This window comes from Brienomyrus brachyistius, unplaced genomic scaffold (assembly GCF_023856365.1).
Source record: "Brienomyrus brachyistius isolate T26 unplaced genomic scaffold, BBRACH_0.4 scaffold337, whole genome shotgun sequence".
Taxonomy (NCBI): Eukaryota; Metazoa; Chordata; class Actinopteri; order Osteoglossiformes; family Mormyridae; genus Brienomyrus; species Brienomyrus brachyistius.
The window spans coordinates 64976-81321 of NW_026042612.1; the positions used below are offsets into that span (position 1 = coordinate 64976).

Below are 16346 nucleotides of genomic sequence, written 5' to 3' on the forward strand. Positions count from 1 at the left end.
GACAGATTGCTCTGAACGGCAGACACTTTGATGCCGGCGGCCCCGGGGGCGACGCCAGAGTGCCTCTTTAGCCATTCACAAGTTAATGTGCCAATTTGTTTTCCAGCGTGCCTGAAGGAAATTTATTGCGACGCGCCGTGGCTACGGGCGAATGCTAATAAAATGCTCTTTTGCTGCAATTTGTTTAATTGGCCACAGTAGGGATAGATGCGTCATGTTCTGAGAAAGTCACCTCTTGTCAGGGCGGCTTGCAGATGTTCATGGGAAACCCCTCCTTTTTTTTTTTTTTCACAAATGCACCCCCCGGCCTGCCATCCCCCATCCCAGCCTGACACCTTTCACAGACCAGCCTTCCTCCTGGCCCTCTGTAGGTGAGATCTGCTCTGAATCTCCACCCCTCTGAAGAGCCAGGAGCTCTGGGTCTGGTACCTGATTCCTGTCCTCACGGCTCTGACTGAGGAGGGGATCCATTAAGCTGGCCAGACGCTAATTAACGAGGTTTTCTTCAGGAAATTATCCCCGGCATTCCACAGCAAATTAGGCATGGAAATTACACCAAACCAATAAATAAATAAGAAATCATTCAGAAATTCAGGCTTGCGGAGTTTTGTGCGACGTGCAGATTTCTCTGCGGGTTAGCGGGGGGGGGAACCGCGCGAGCTCTTTCTTTATCTGTTTAATTAAAGAAACAAACAGAACCGCAGTGTGCACAAAACCGTCAGCTGGATTTCCACGTCTGTCAACGCGTGAGCTTTGTCAGCGTCCCCACCGAAGCACCCAGTCAGTGTCAGATATTTAGGGATATAAAGCAGTGTTTTGTTGCTCATTCTTTTGACCTGCACTCTACACGAGAACAATTCCAATAATTACCATTGTCTGGCCTTCTTAATCATGAGACATAATTAGATATTTTAGGCAAAACAATAACAGAGTTTGGAAAGCAGCAACAGCAACAGACCTATACACAGCATGTAAAACATGAGTAAATTATGTTGGCTATTGTAAAGGGATAGGCTGGGGGGGGGGGTTCCCTGCTCCATGGAGGTGAGGGGCCTGGATGCACGTGGGAGGGGTTAATGGATCTGCGCAGGTGAACAGCTGAGGCCTGAGCGGAGAATGGACTAGCGTTCAGGGTCAAAGGTCACCTAGGTCCTGTGACCACACACAAATAACCAGGACAAAATACGGAATAGCCGTCGCCACCCCCATGACCGACCAACCACCACGACCTATATCACACTGAGCTGGGCGGCGTGATGGGAAAACCCTCCGTGTTCTCACCCCGATAAGCACCTTGCCAGCTACATATATATCCTGCTCAATTCATCACCCACCAGGCATGTCTCCGTCCAAAACCACAGGATCAAGGACTAAAACCCCTTGCTGATACTCAGCAAGACCCCAATGTCCTTCTTCAATACCACTGGGCCTGACACCTCTCCTAAATATATATAATCAATTACGGCAATTGGGCCTGACCATTACCACTGACATGCCCTTGGCATTCCTAAACAACGCCCGGGTATTCACCCATCCATCTTCTATCTGCTTGCTGGGGGAGGGGGGGGGGGGGGTCAGCTGGAGCCTATCCCATGCAGGAATGGGCAAAAGGCTGGGATAGACCCAGGATGGGAGGGTGCACGCACATGCACACACAGTGGTTTCTTTGGATTGAGGCAGGAAACAGTCGTAACATGCAAATTCTCCAAATACTATGTGCAGGTAGGATTTGAACCTACAACCCTTGAGCTAATGGTGCTAAATACTTTTAAGTATCGCCCATCCTAACAGTGCTGCCTCGAAATGGTCCCACAAGACTTTCGGACTGGCGTTTCCAAGCAATCCCTCGCCCTTGTCCTAGACAGTCCTAATGGTTTGTCCCACAGGAATAGGGATTCTTTAGCAAACGGTGTGTTTGGCACCGCCAGTCACTGTGCCTGCACATGCACACTAGCATCAGGCTTACGATTTTGTGACATGTGCAACCTTATAGGGACAGACTAAGGCCAATTACTGAAACTGGAGGACGGCAGTTAAACACCTGCTCTTAAAAACACCTGCTCTTAAAAACACCTGCTCTTAGAAACACCTGCTCTTAAAAGTTACGCATCCAGTTCACAACAGGAAAGAAACAAAACAAAGTGACTTGGAGGAAAACCATCTGTTTTAGAGGAAAAATGGGTCAGTCTGTTCTTGAGGGGATCCCAGACAACACCAGCCACCGAAGGCTATGGGTGATGCACAGTAGGGTTGGGGTGCAGGAAGCAGATGTATAGATGCGCTCTACCCAAATGACAAGCCCAGTGGACCTATGGCAACCTGCAATTAATGACCCGTGCACACATTACAGGATGAAAAATTCACACCGTCTAAGACGCACAGCCAGCCTGGCAGCTGGAATTCTTCATCAGATCTGCGGCATGTGGCGAGGTTCGCCAATATGGCGGACGTGCCCTCTCCGTTTCTCCATCACGTCCCTCTCACTGACACGCAGGACTGACTCCGGTTTGGGCGACACAACAGCAAAGGCAGGCTGTGTCACACAGAGGTACCCATCGGCCCATGCTAATAGCCGTCACATCCATGAATGGGTGCCTGAAGACGTACTATCCTAGGTTGCAGGGTGTCCTCATTCAAGAGGACTCAGCAGGTCCTGAATGATTCACTGAATTACTGAATCAATATCACTATTGGTAACATCCGTGAGGCTCCCACAGCCAAACAATAGCTGCGTTTTATCGAATGTTTCACACAGCTATTCTGTAATAAGCTCATCTGATATAATGCATGTCATACATGGAATTTATCCAAAAATAGTTACACTCTATGTACTTTACAATTATCTTCCCTGGCAAAACTTAATTTATGCATATCACAGCATCTAAATTGAATACTGCACACAGCTGCATGGAAATCACTTATATGGGTTGCCTTATCTTATCTGGCTGTATCTAATCTTGCGTCAGGCTCATGTTGATGTCACGGGCCTCGTCTTGGGGAGTTCCAAGGCCAGGCCGTCCACGCTGGGCCACTTCCATCCGTCCATCAGCCATAAACTTTTCAGGAACCGTTCGCACAACCTTAATTGGCATTTCTGAAGTTAACAGATTTTTAATTAAGTGACCAATTATCTGATTAAAGGGAAATTAATAACCGAATTGGAAGACAGTTACTTAAAATACTGTACAAATTGTTTAAAAATGACTGGTAAAATCCCATATTAGGGAATTTAATAGTAAAACTATAATTACTTAACATGTAAATTAATCTTTTAAGGACAGTACTTATTAAAAGTTAACCAGTGCTCATTGACAATTATTAAAGCCATAATTAAATATAGATGATTGTTTTGTTAATGGAATCTATTTCGGGCCAATGGAGACCCCGACTTGTATCTTCATGAGTATAGCGACGCAGTTGTGATTCTGGGACAGCCTGAATGCGCAGAGCCCAAGCATGTGGCGCTGGGCCCCGAAGATCACGGTAACAGCCGTGCATGGGGCCTTCGGGTGGCGTGAAATGCATAAAGGACCCTCCCCGATGTGTACAAGATGCCTATCGCAGTTGCGGATAAAGGACCACACAATCAGAGTGGGGTCTTATCTCTCGCTGCCTCCCGTCACCGGTGGTACGCACATGCTCGATGCTACCATTCAAGATGTCCAGCTTGTGTGTCTGCTGGTACGGCAGACTGGACTGGGGCCCAAACGGTCCTTTGCACTCTGTCTGCCCAGCTTCACTGAAACCGTCCAAGTGGCGAGGCACACGGCCCACCCGGGCGACCTGTCGGACAGAATGCAATGTCTAGGGTGGCTGGGGACAGGCATCAGCGCCGCCTAGGCAGGGGCCAGCAGGTCCAAGAGGCCCCCCCTTCCCCACATAGCTGCCCGGCCTGCTTCTTCTAGTGCCCGTGGCTCCCGAGACTGACCTGGAAGGGGAACTCAGGTGGCTCAACCTGCCCCAGACGGCAGGAATGAGGTGGCTGTTGCCGACCCTCCCTGTGCCAGGGAGCCGAGGCCGAGCGGGGAAATGGCAGGAAGGGGGGGGGGGTGGGGGTGAGTGAGACAGAAATAGAAAGCGAGAGAAAAAAGAAAGAAGGCTGCCTGGGGAGGAGGCTGGTGGCTGGGGGGGGGTTGGTGCGTGCAAAGGAGGTGGGGTGGGGGGGTTAGCACTGAGGTGAGGTAGGGAGGACATGGCGTGTGACACGGACAAAGGAGGGTGATCAACAGTGATCACCGCCATCCAGCCCCCCCCTCAATGGATTCTACTCAGACCTTTCCCAGGACAAACGGGCCCCGGGCCACGGCAGAGGCAGCCAGCAGAGAAGGGGGCGTTAGGGAGCACCGGGGTGTTTATCAGCTCCAAACACATTCGTCATGGCGCCCGCTGGCCGCCTTGCACCTTTATTTGTTCAAAGCGCTTTTGCTAATTTGGCCACTCAGGTCTTCTCACTTTCATTTGTTTGTTTATTTGTTTAAGGGGGGGGGGGGAGGGTGGTCGCATTAATCTGGGCTGGGTTCTGGGGTGGGGGCAGAAATGCCTTTGTGAAAGATAACCTCCGGAACCCGAGATCGGCCACCTTGAGGCAAAGGAATGAAAAAAAAAACAGAATGGATAATTTTCAGAAATGATGCCTGGAGTGCAGGGGCAGAGCACAGGGCCTTGCCGGCGGGCAGGCTGGGCTCACACAGGATTTGGTGAGTTCCGCGGGTCCGGGGCTCCCGCACCGTGAGCGGCCAGTATGGATTAGAGTGCCGGTGCACCGGAGCAGAGACGAGCGGGCAGCTGGAAACAGAAAGGACAGCAAGCCTGGACCCGCCAGTCCATTAAACAGGATGTCTAACATCCATTTCCCTGGCACTTCCTCCCCTCCTAATCCCTTTATGCGAAACTCACTCAAGAGTAAGCATGTGTGAAATTGAGGACTTTCTAATACACATTGCGCGGCCCGGGCCGGCCCCCGCGTGCGTGCGGGCCAGCGCGGGGCGGCTTTATGAAACTGTGGAAGGCAGAATTATATCATAATCAGCGCTGACTTCGGCTTGCCCTCCCCTTCTTAGCCGGCAAATGGTTTTCTGTGTCATTGACATCCACACTTGGCCTTGTCGCCTCTCGCGTTTTAAAGAGACAGAGACTTGCTCTCGGGGGCAGGGGCTGCATCGTGTCCCCCCCATGACCCAGACATGCTCCTGTCCCAAACAAAACCAGTCCCATTCAATCAATCCAACCCATGGACTTCCCAATCCGCTCCCATACAGGGCCTCAGTTGACCAGTGTTTTACCAAAACTACTCAGATCCCACATCCATGTTTGTGTTTTTATTTAAATACATGGCTAATGTTAATGGACAGCCCCCTCGGCACCACCCCTTGGGTTAGGGTACCTGCCCCCATCCATAGCAGCCACTGGCGGCTGTACTGCTTTGTTTGCCGAATACCACACTTCTCCCCCCACCGTGTGGTAATATTGCCATTTGCTCAGTCAATTTGCTTTTCCCAGCATCCAGCACGTGTGGGTGGATTTCTCCCTGCACATGTGTTTGTGTGTCTGTACAGTGAAATAACAGTTTACTGTCCGACAGCTTGCAAACTGCTCTGTGCTGAAAGGGGCCTTGAAACAGCTCTGGGGGGACACTGGCAGAGCACAGTGACTGATACTGAGATTGAATACAGATGGGGGGGGGGGGCAGGTGCTCCTCTCCTCCACTGGCGTATAACAAGAGGAGCTGGTACTCAACTCTCTTTACCTGAAGTTTCACTGGTTACCTGGCCAACCTCCCTCTCCCCCCACCCCCCACCCCACACCCCGTTCAACTGGACAGAACAGGATATTTTTACCTGCTGGACATTATTCCACTGGGCCTCCTCTGATTAAATAGCATCATATGTTGATGGACACACAAAGCCATTATTAACTTCATTAAATTAAAGTCATTAAATCATTAGGTATTAATGCATTTTGGAACCCATCAGTTGAAGGGCAGAATTGAAGACGTGTGGATCGGTCGTGTTGTGTCTATGAGCAGAAGGTTGCTGGTTCAAATACTGGGGCCAGCAAAAGGATTCACCCATTGTGCTCCTGAGCGAGGCCCTTAATCCAGGTCACTCCAGGGACTTCTTACCCCGCTTTCTCAAAAAAAATCATGTCACTTTGGATAAAAGCATCTACAAAACAATAAAGTGTAATATTCTACTTTACATGTTTTTAAATTGACAATTCTGTTTTAGCTATACTCACTCAGTCTTTTATACTGTCGCGGCCCGGTGAAAAACACACAACTCCAAACAGTCCATCACTTCAATGTTTTCTTAGACACTGCTTTCTAACATAGGCCTAAAACAAAGCAAACGAAACACGTCATTAGCACCTCAAATCAATCCTATGTTCACACAGGCAACAGTGAATAATTTGAGATTTTAAATGGACCTATGTGTCCATTTACAACAACGATGTTGAGTTGGCTAGTTGTCCAGCTATCAAAGTCAAGTTAAAATAAGTGATATAAAGTAATCATACAAACATAGCGTCATGAAAACAAATGTTAACTAGTATAAACATAAAAGCTAGTTTAAATGGATGACTCAATAAAAACATCTTTCCTTGGCCAATTAGATGTCAAACGCAATTCGCAGACAGAGGAGAAGGGGCATATTCCATCTACACTCAAGAAGTGGAGATACATGGTTTTCATTGGACAGTGGACTGCTATACACTGAACTGTTCTTTAGAGTCCATTCTACATATAAAACAGACATAAAGGTTAGAATTTAAGGGGTAGTACAGTATAGAGCTGGCAAATCTGGTTCCTCTGAGACCACAGCACATGTACCACAAAGGCCCGGCCCAGAGAAGCCAGGCTCAGGAACAGGTCAGGGCCTTGGCGGCAGCAGAACCGGAGGCAGGGCACCAGAGACTGTACTCCGAGTCATTCCCACACCGGGAGGAAATGGGAGCGGGTCACGGAACAGCGCAGAGGGATGGATGGGAAATGAGGTGGCTCACGGAAGCTGTAACCAGGGTTGACCTCAGGGTAACAAATCACTGCCGTGTGAACGGCCAAAGGCGGCCCGGAAGGTCCCACGCGGCAGGGCCCCGGGCGGCACCCAGCACAGAGTACAGGGCGTAGGCAGTGTGTAGAGAACAGGACCTGCGACTGGGGAGGGGGCGGATTCCCCAGGTGCACAAACAACCTGAACTCTTTCACTACAACGTTCAGCTCTAGGACTGAGGAGATTATTATGTATGTAAGTATATTTTAAGCCATAGAAGAAATTAAGCAGATTTTTTTTGTCCCCCCCTCCCCCCCCCAAGCAATCAAAAACCAATGCTACGAGCACCTGACAGCAGTAGTTATTATCCACACGGCCAAAACACCCCCACACCAGCGCTCGGAGTATCTGTCCCACTGGGCCCCCCCTGCCTTCCACCACTGAATCACTGAGTGCAGATTGCATCGGTGCCCCCTGTGTCTCTCTCCGTGCTGTGCTCTGATACTGATACAGCTCCAGGAGATGTGGAGGATAACATCGCTTCTGCAACCCCCCCCCCCCCCCAACCCCAAAGCTCACTACACCCCTGCTGTGATCTTCTCCTCTGAGGCCAGCCCACTGCTGGCAAGCCTAAACATGTAACATGCATCCTGGAGAGGTGGGAGCAAGGTGGGACGGGCTGGCAGGGGGAAGATCGATTACAAGGCCTGCTAGTGCATATAGCAGTCACTGGTAGGTCTCAGGCAGTGGTCCTAGTCAACATGCAAAGGCCGGTCCTCTCACCACTGGCTGCCTATCCGACTCACACCCGCCATCACACTGGGTGTGCACTGGGAGAGTGACTCAGTCCTCCACATCCCTCTGATGTGCCCCCTGCACAGGTACCCAGGCTCCATCTTCTGGTTGCTAAGCTACCCTCTCCATGGATGCCCACCTGCCTCCGGGCTCCAGCAGTCGGAGGGAGCATGCCCCCCGAATGAAAAACACGGTCTCTAATCAGTGATGTGACCGTGGGATTCCTCCGCGGCCACATCGGTGGCCTACCATTACTTATGCTTTAGAACCGTTTCAGGGCCGACCTGCGACATCGCAGTTTACTTGCATGTTTTGTGCTGCACAGACGCATTACTGGGGGGGGTATGGTGAACGCCCCCCCCACACACACACACACACCACCACCCCGAAACCTAACGCATGCCCCAGCCACATGCCTCCTTCCTCCAAACTCAGATATCTCATGCGTGGGTCAGGCCACTAAATTCAATTACCTGCTGGCAGAGAAACCTGAGCCCTGAGAAGGCACCACACGGGATGCTCGTCCCGGCTCCTCTCCAGTGAAATCCCAAAAGAAATCTTCTCCCATTGAACAATGCGCTTTTTTTTTCTTATTTTTAAAAAAAGAAAGGAAATCAATATCTGGTTTCTATATGTGGGGACGCAAATCGATATCGCCGGCCCTTTTTTTTCTCTCTTCTCTTGGAGGCAGTAAACAGAAACAATGCAATATGTTATTACAGGGTCAGGCCTTGCGCAGCTGATAGGTCTGATGATTAGGTCCTCGTGCTACACGCATTCTGGGGATTGCCGTACTCTATGCCGCACTAACGCCTTTAACCTTTCCCTGCCGCGCGGCACACAAAGGCACTCCCCATTCATCCCTGTCCCCGCGGTTTGGGCCCCAGGGGAGCCCCGCACCAGCCCCACCCGCCTCTGCCGCAAGTTCCCATCCGAGCTCCACTACACCAAAAACACAGTGCCACAGTGTGTGTTTCTCCGACAGAGCGAGCGGAGAGTGTTAATCCATGTGGCGCGTCGCACAGCTACAGACGGGAGGGGCGCAGTTAAGGTGCAGCTGCGAGCGAGGCGCCAAGGGGATCTCCCAGAATGCCCCGGCAAAGGCTCAGCAGCTGAGATCTCATCCTGGAGAGCTGGTCGAGCGGCAGCGGGCAGGGTGAAGCAATGGGCTTGCTATGAAGAGTATTGGACCCCGCAGTGTCATTGTCTTCAAAAAAGGAATTACAAACAAATTGCTAAGGGCCTGCACATAATTTAGAGACTCGTGGTAATTTTATGACTTGCTAATGTTCCTAATACATGCCCGTGAAAGGCTTAATTAATTGGAGTATGTAAGAGAGGGAAAAAGCAGGAGCCAAATAAAAAACAGGAGAGAGGAGAGACTGGTTGCCCATGTTTGTTATCATGGTTCCACTGCATTGGTTTTTACTGCATAAGAGAATTTAGTAGCGCTTTAATTTGCTCAAAGAAAATGCAAGTCTCTCGAAAATACGACCATTACGATCAACCCCTCGCTGATACCTAATATTCCTTCTTCCCCCCGACTTTGCCAAAGTGGCTGTAATCATATTATTGTAAATGTTGCTGCATGCTAATTGCATCGGGAGGAAAATAGGTTCCGCTTGGCGGGTTATGGAGGATTTTATAAAGTTTGTTTCCCCACAGGAGGATCGAGTCTCTAATGATGGCAGAGGGAGAGGGGAGAGATAGAGAGAAAGAAGTGTAGCTGCACTCATCCATAAGCTACGTTAAGCTACCCCCTCCTCCCTCACACAAGTGACCACACGCAGTAAACACACACACCGTCACGCACGCACAAAGGTGCATGGCTGCAATGCACCTGCGACAACGCTTCCCTTTCTCTGAAACACTGAGGCGTGATAGAGGAATGGAGACAGAGCTACAATGGCAGACACAAAGACAGGAAGGTGCAAAGGATTTACTGCTCTTGCTTAGTCGCCGGACAGTTTCAGTTGGTGTGTAATGCGGGGGAGATGGAAGTCACACTTTTGACGGGACATCTTTCCTTTGTTAAAGAGCCACTGTTTGTTTAATACTTAATTCCCAGGTCCTTTTATCAGGCGTTTCCATAAAATCTATCTGAGGCGTGATCAGCGCCATTACCGTGGCGCTGCCCGCTTCCACAGGGCTCGCGGGCCGACCGAACTGCTGCATTTGTCGCAACACAGTTTTAAGGGAGACGCACGCACGCACTCCATTTACCGCCCAATCTGTCATAACGAAAACAAGCCGAGGGAGTGGTGGGGGGGGGGGGAAATGGTTCCCTCTGTCTGTCAAAACAGTCATTGCAGTCAGATCAAATGGCGTCTGGAGCGATCCGGTTCTAACCCTTTATCTTGGAAATTCAACACATGTTCCACATAAGTCACCCTAACGGCAGCGACGCACGCCGGCGTGAATGGCGACCCTTTCAGGGGGATTGATAGCCCTAAATACTGCATGTTATACATTTATAAATAATTTTATTTATGAGGGGCATTTAAAGGAAGAAGGAAGATTGGGCCGAAAGGGAAAAAATAAGAAACCTGGTATTATACCCGGTGAATTGGTAGGGAAGAGACGCCGTAGTATTTCCTAGAGAGGGTGATTTATTTCAGCTTGGTGTCTAAATCATGGCTACTGGGTGATGGGTGAGGACTACAGGCAGGTGCCTTGCTTGGGGGGGGTGGTGGTGCTGACAGGCAGGCTGGCAGGCTCAATGCCCCGTACAGAGGGGCACCTTCCCAGGGCCCCTGGAAAGAGATGCTGACACCAGGGCTTTTTGCGCCCACTTGCAGCAACCTCACCTCCCTCCCTCCGACCCGGCTGCCCTATCCTCCTCGACGTCCCCCCCCCCCCCCAGAGAGACATGGCCAGTGGATAACACCGGCTGCATTCCTGCAGGTCAGCTATTGAAGGCGTCACGCCCCTGCAACCTACCTGGCCCGGTTAAAACCCAAAGGCACCACACATGGCGCTTCCAGCGTGCGGGTTCAGACAATCCCGATAAACGGCCGTGGAACTGTGGGACAACCGGAATCCTATTTAATCCCAGCGACTCAGTGGGATTGAGCGGCAATTAATTTGCAGGAATGGCTGCCCAGATTGGGTCTTAGATGTGATATTAATTGCTAGGGGAGGGAACCAGTAGCTCTTCATTGTCTCAGTTACATTGCAGGCCTCTGTGCCTCCATGCTAATATTCTGCACAGGCCTTTCTCCCAATGGCATCTTGTCGTCCATTCAGTGGAACCCTACGGACGAAGGATGCCATTAGTGACCCGCTGTGAGGCACGTTGTAACCACAACCAGTTAACCCTTCTTACCAGTAGCATAACCAATAGCAGCATCTCTGTATCCCCCAGAACCACGTTTTTCGGGTGTATAGGTTGTACTGGGGTGATTCCAGGATTTACTCTTGGTAGGAATCAACCCCCCCCTCCCCAAAAGAAATAAAGGACAAAAATTGCAAATATGTTTAGAATAATCATTTGTCAGAAGGGCTGAGACAAAAAAAAAAAAAGGGTGGCTGAAAGGTCTGGAATGGCCTACGCATCTGCTCCGACCCGGTACTGTGCATCCTGAAGGTCCAAATCCTCCTAATTTTTGCATGTGAAAAACACAGAAAATATTTCAATCATCTCTGGGATGTAAATATGAATAAAATGAGGGTCCACTCAACAGAAGAGGGTGGCTTTGGTATAAACAAAAACAAGAGCGCCTGTAATATTTATGGCCAAAAAGTAGGCACACTTGGAGAGATATAGCTAGACATACATAGGCATAAATAACACGAAATCTGCAGAAATGATGGTTAGCTTGTTCAATAATGTCAATAAGCGGGGTGGAGGGGGCGGCGAGCGTGACCCACCCGCTCATCCTCACGCACCACGCACTTCAGCGGCCCCGTTGAGCAGCAGCAATTTTCCATTTCCATTTGTTGACCACTTGACCATGTGCTCCTGGAGCGGCAGCTGAGCTTGCAGCCTGGCGGAGCGAGGCCGTGCCCGCCGGCCCGTGCTGTGGGGCCAGGCGGGGGCCACCCGTATGTGCCGCGCGCACAGGCACACCTCCGGCCTCCTTCCATAATTCACTGAAGTGTTCATAGCCTTAAACTTCATTGCAGGAGAGGGCAGTAATGGCTTAGCTTTCTGCTACCAAAATAAACATTGCCCCATCCGTTGCCATTAACCTAACCGCAAAACAATCATGACATTATCCATTAAATGAGGGGAAAAAGTCTGTTGTGTGCCATGTACATCCTACACAATCTTGTTTATTGGTCAATATATTGAGTGTGTGCTTGTATATTGGCTGGTCTATGAACTGTCTATGAAGAGGTATGTATGTGTATGGTGCTGTGGGTCAGTCTGTAGTGTGTCTAGGTCTTTCTGCTGGTCAGTCTGATGGTGCGTGTGATTTTTGATGATCAGTCTGTGGATTATGGGTGTGTGGTTCTGTTGGTGTCTGTAGACTGTGTGTGTGGTTACTGTTGGTCGGTCTGTACTCTATGTCCTCTGGTTCTGTTGGTCAGTCTGTGTCTCATTCTGTTGGTCAGTCTGTAGTAGGTGTGCATGGTTCTGTTGGTCACTGTGTAGTCGGTGCATCTGGTTCTATTTGTCAGTCTGTGTCTCGTTCTGTTGGTCAGTCTGTCTGCACTGGTTCTGTTGGCTAGTCTGTAGTCTGTGTCTTGTTTCTGTTAGTCAGCCAGTGGTCTCTGGGTGTAGTTCTGTCAATCATTCGGTGGACTCTGTGTTAACCCCTAACCGCTTACAGGCATCGTTCCCATCCTCTTTGTCTCTGCAGCTTGGCTGATGTCTGCGGACCGCTTGCCTGCTTCCCCTCCCTCTCTCCCCACCTCTCTTTTTGTCTCTCTCTTCCTTATGTTCTCCTATTCATCTCGAATTCTCCCCACTCCATTGCCACGACGACGCCAGCCCCCACCGCAGCTTTCCGCTGGGCTCTCTAGCCGATAACGGTCTTTTCATGTCGAAACCCTCAGGCTCCAAGGTAATCCTACAACTTGGCAAACCTGCGTGCCAGGAGCAAGTGCCAGAGTCAGCCAGCATTTCTCTGCTCTCTCTCTCTTACTCTCTCTCGCTCTGCCTGCCTTTATTTCTGCCTCTCTCTGCTGCCTCCATTCTTAATCCCCCCTTCTCCTCGTCTCCCACTTGCACCCCCCCTTTTTTTTTTGCGTTCTTCCCTCTTGCCTGAAGCTGGCATCCTGTCCTCCTCTCTCTGACACATAACACCAACCTACGTGGGCCCCATGCCATCAGCAAACTGACGCTTACAACATTAGGAGGGCATTCCGATTGTGTGGGTGTCGTGATCTCGGACCCGTTACACTGTGGACGCGCCAGTGAGCCGGGACCTGTGTTGATGGGGGGGGTCAGTGATCCGTTACCATGTCGTGCGCAGGGTCCTGGTGATGCTGCCACACGTGATACGTGGGTGTTGGTGATCCCGCAGTTCGTCGGCGATACTTTAAAGTCAAATCTCAGAGAGAAGGTTGATAAAAGGTTGGGCATCATCATTTTTATACATATTCAAAACATAGTCAAAATGCAAATTAATAATTGCCCGCTTGATTAAGCAATTAACAAATCAATTGAAAGGTGGAAGACAGCCCCCTGCTGGCCTTGAATGGTTTGTGGGTGTACAGTGGGGGGGTTAGTTTTCCCCATTGCCCCACATGTGCTCCTATTGGCGAAGCAGCAGCAAGGCTCTGCTAGGAGGCAGAAAAACAGGTGACACCACTGAGGCCAGGTGACCCACTAAGCTGGACCAGGAAAAAAACCAGGGATGCCACCCCCCCACTAGCCGGTGCGGGCATCGAATCCACCTCACCTTGAGCTGAGGTTAATCCCCCAAGCCGCCCCGGCTGGCCTTCCAAGAGCACGCCTCCCCGTCCCCTTATCAGGCGAGACGTGAGGCCAACGGCTACATAAAGGGCACCGGCATGAAGAGTGATGGGCAGACACGCACACCCAGCTCCAGCTCATTTGCATACTGCATAGGTCGCGCTGTTTTTATTGAGCCGGTTTTTATCAGGCCTCCATGGCCGGCACACACAATAAATTCAGCTTACTTCAGGACAAGTGAGACCTTTTTTTTTTTAATCACGCTCCTCTTCACTGAAACCACCCTCGGCCCCCTCTCTCAACCCCCCCCCCCCCCATATACTCTCAGAGCACAGCTCTTCCCCGTTCACCCCCCTTATTCTGTTTCTTCCATCCATCCATCTACAGCTTATATGGTGAAGGTCATGATGTGACCTGGAACCCATCCCAAGCAATACAGGGCACAGGGAAGGGAAAACACCCTACATGAGATTATAAACAAATAAAACAGATGTAAACTCTAACTTGCAAACAGTCCCCTTGAGCACCCTTGGTCACCCTAGCAGCCCCGTGGTCCTGGTGCTGATACCCAGGGTAGGAGACACATCCGCCAGCATGTGATAGCGGGAATCCACACCTGCAACCATCTCTCACCCCTGCGTCACATAGCCAAGCCCTAATCCCAGACAGCTGTTCTGGGGGGATTAATGGGTCTTTAGAACAAACCATTGCACAAACTGATCTCTGGGGCCCAAAGCAGCTTTCTGATGTGGACTCTAGCACAAACTTACTGCCTCCCCCCCATCAGGGGAAACAGTGTGTGGACCTCCCCGACTGATGGCTCCTAGGCATGGATCCAGGGATATGATCATCTGGTAGGGCTCATTTAGGCTACAGGATCAAGCGTTTAAGCAAGCACAAGCATCACAACATGGCATCGCTGCTGAGACTGAACTGTGCTTTTAAGCCCGGATTAAAGGGCTCACGTCCGGTTTTATCCATGCCAAACTGATGCCAACGCTAACTGCACTGATTTTAGCTGCAGACCTGAGGTGAGTGCCCCGCAGCATGACGGCGTTAACGACGGACTGTGCCCCCCACCCCCCCTCCCCGCTTCCGCCCACTTCCCGTCACACTGGACAGGGTCATCTCCACACATTAACTCGGGAAGGAAAAAAAAAAAAAAAGAGATTCAAGAGAGAGCTGGCAACGGCACATGTATTAGTGCAAACACACTAAATGTGTCTATTTGCATCCTCGGTTTTTAAAGGGGGGAGGTGGGATGGGGGGTATCTATCTCTTTCATTTGACAGTCCGCATTAAAATGTTGCACGCAAATGAGGGAGCACAATGATGGGAACCTGTTTCTCAGATTGTTGTGACAGGAGATGCAAATAGCAGCACGTTCCCCCCAGAGAGAGACACGGAGACAGGGGCCGGACGAGATGAAGGCAGTCATCAGGCAAATTATATTGGGAGAATATCTCTATTTTTGCCCCCTTAAAAAATCCCCCCTCCGCTCTCTGCCATCACAATATTATATCAATAATTGCTGGAAAAAAATTAAACAAGTAAAACAATGAGCTTGCCCGAGGCACCCGTGCCTTCAAATCAGGCTGTGCATTTTAAAAGAAGGTCACTTTTTTCCCCCTTTAGAGCGGTGACACGTACACGATACGAGCAGCTGACCTGAGTTTGAATTTAGAGTGTTCATTAATAGGATATTATGCCATATGCTCGGCGCACTGTCTTATTTTAATGCCTGGCACTGACTTGAGAATTTGTAATTAGTGACGGTATAATGAGGGTATTGGCGGGGCTAACGTGGGCCATGCAGGAGGAATGGATTTGCCCGCTGCACTGTGAAGCCCGTGGCCGGCTAAAAGGACCGTCCGGTGGCCACAGGCAGCTCCACGACACCGGCTAGCATGGAATCCATAGCGAGGTGTCGGGGTCTTGCCCCGACAAGCGGCCAAGCCTCACCGGAGAAGGGCAGGCAAGCCGGCTCGGCCGGTAAGTGAACCATGCTGAGGTGCTGAGGAGAGATTCAATATGTTAATTACTTAAAGAACAAAGCCATGTAACTGCAGGCATCCATAGCAGCGAGTCCGTTTGCGGCACATCTTCATGTAAACACAGCATACGGCGGAATTATCGTATCTGCTAAATATACATTAGCCAAAAATAACAACATTGCCGAAACGTTTTCAGATTTATTTCAAAATCACGTGTTAAGAATGAATCCTCGCACACACAGAATCGGCTTTAAGAGGAACTTGGCCGGAATTCAGCGACTATAATGGACAGTTCCGAGAGCGCCACGGAGATCAGTGAATCACTGGGACCCAGACACAGCACAGGCGCAGGATGGTGATTCACGGTGTGGGTGGGGAGGCACCGCAGCAGACTGTGAATAAAGCCTGGGCTGAGCGGACACGCCTTCCGCAGGCAGAAATACGACACTGCGCCTCCCATTAGTGGCGGCCGGCGTGTGATCCCATTGCTACGCGTTTCTCAAACAAAAAAAAAAAAAGGAAAACTCAAGATTAGTTAGAAAAGTTCTCAACCAGAAAGCGGAGCGGAGCGAAATAAATTCTGTCTTCGCCCTGCACATGACATTGCACATAAATATTCAATAAATTAGCTGCAGCCGTTTTATAGATTGATCAGTCTTCTCTGGCACTCGGTGACAGGCAGCACTGGGGCTGAAATATTAATGC

General features: G+C 50.3%; 1 long non-coding RNA gene across 1 annotated transcript in view; it reads right to left on the minus strand.

The window, feature by feature from the left end:
* The window catches only part of LOC125728583 (uncharacterized), a 79474-nt gene that overhangs the window by 11756 nt on the left and 51372 nt on the right, over positions 1–16346 (minus strand). The window lies entirely within an intron of this gene.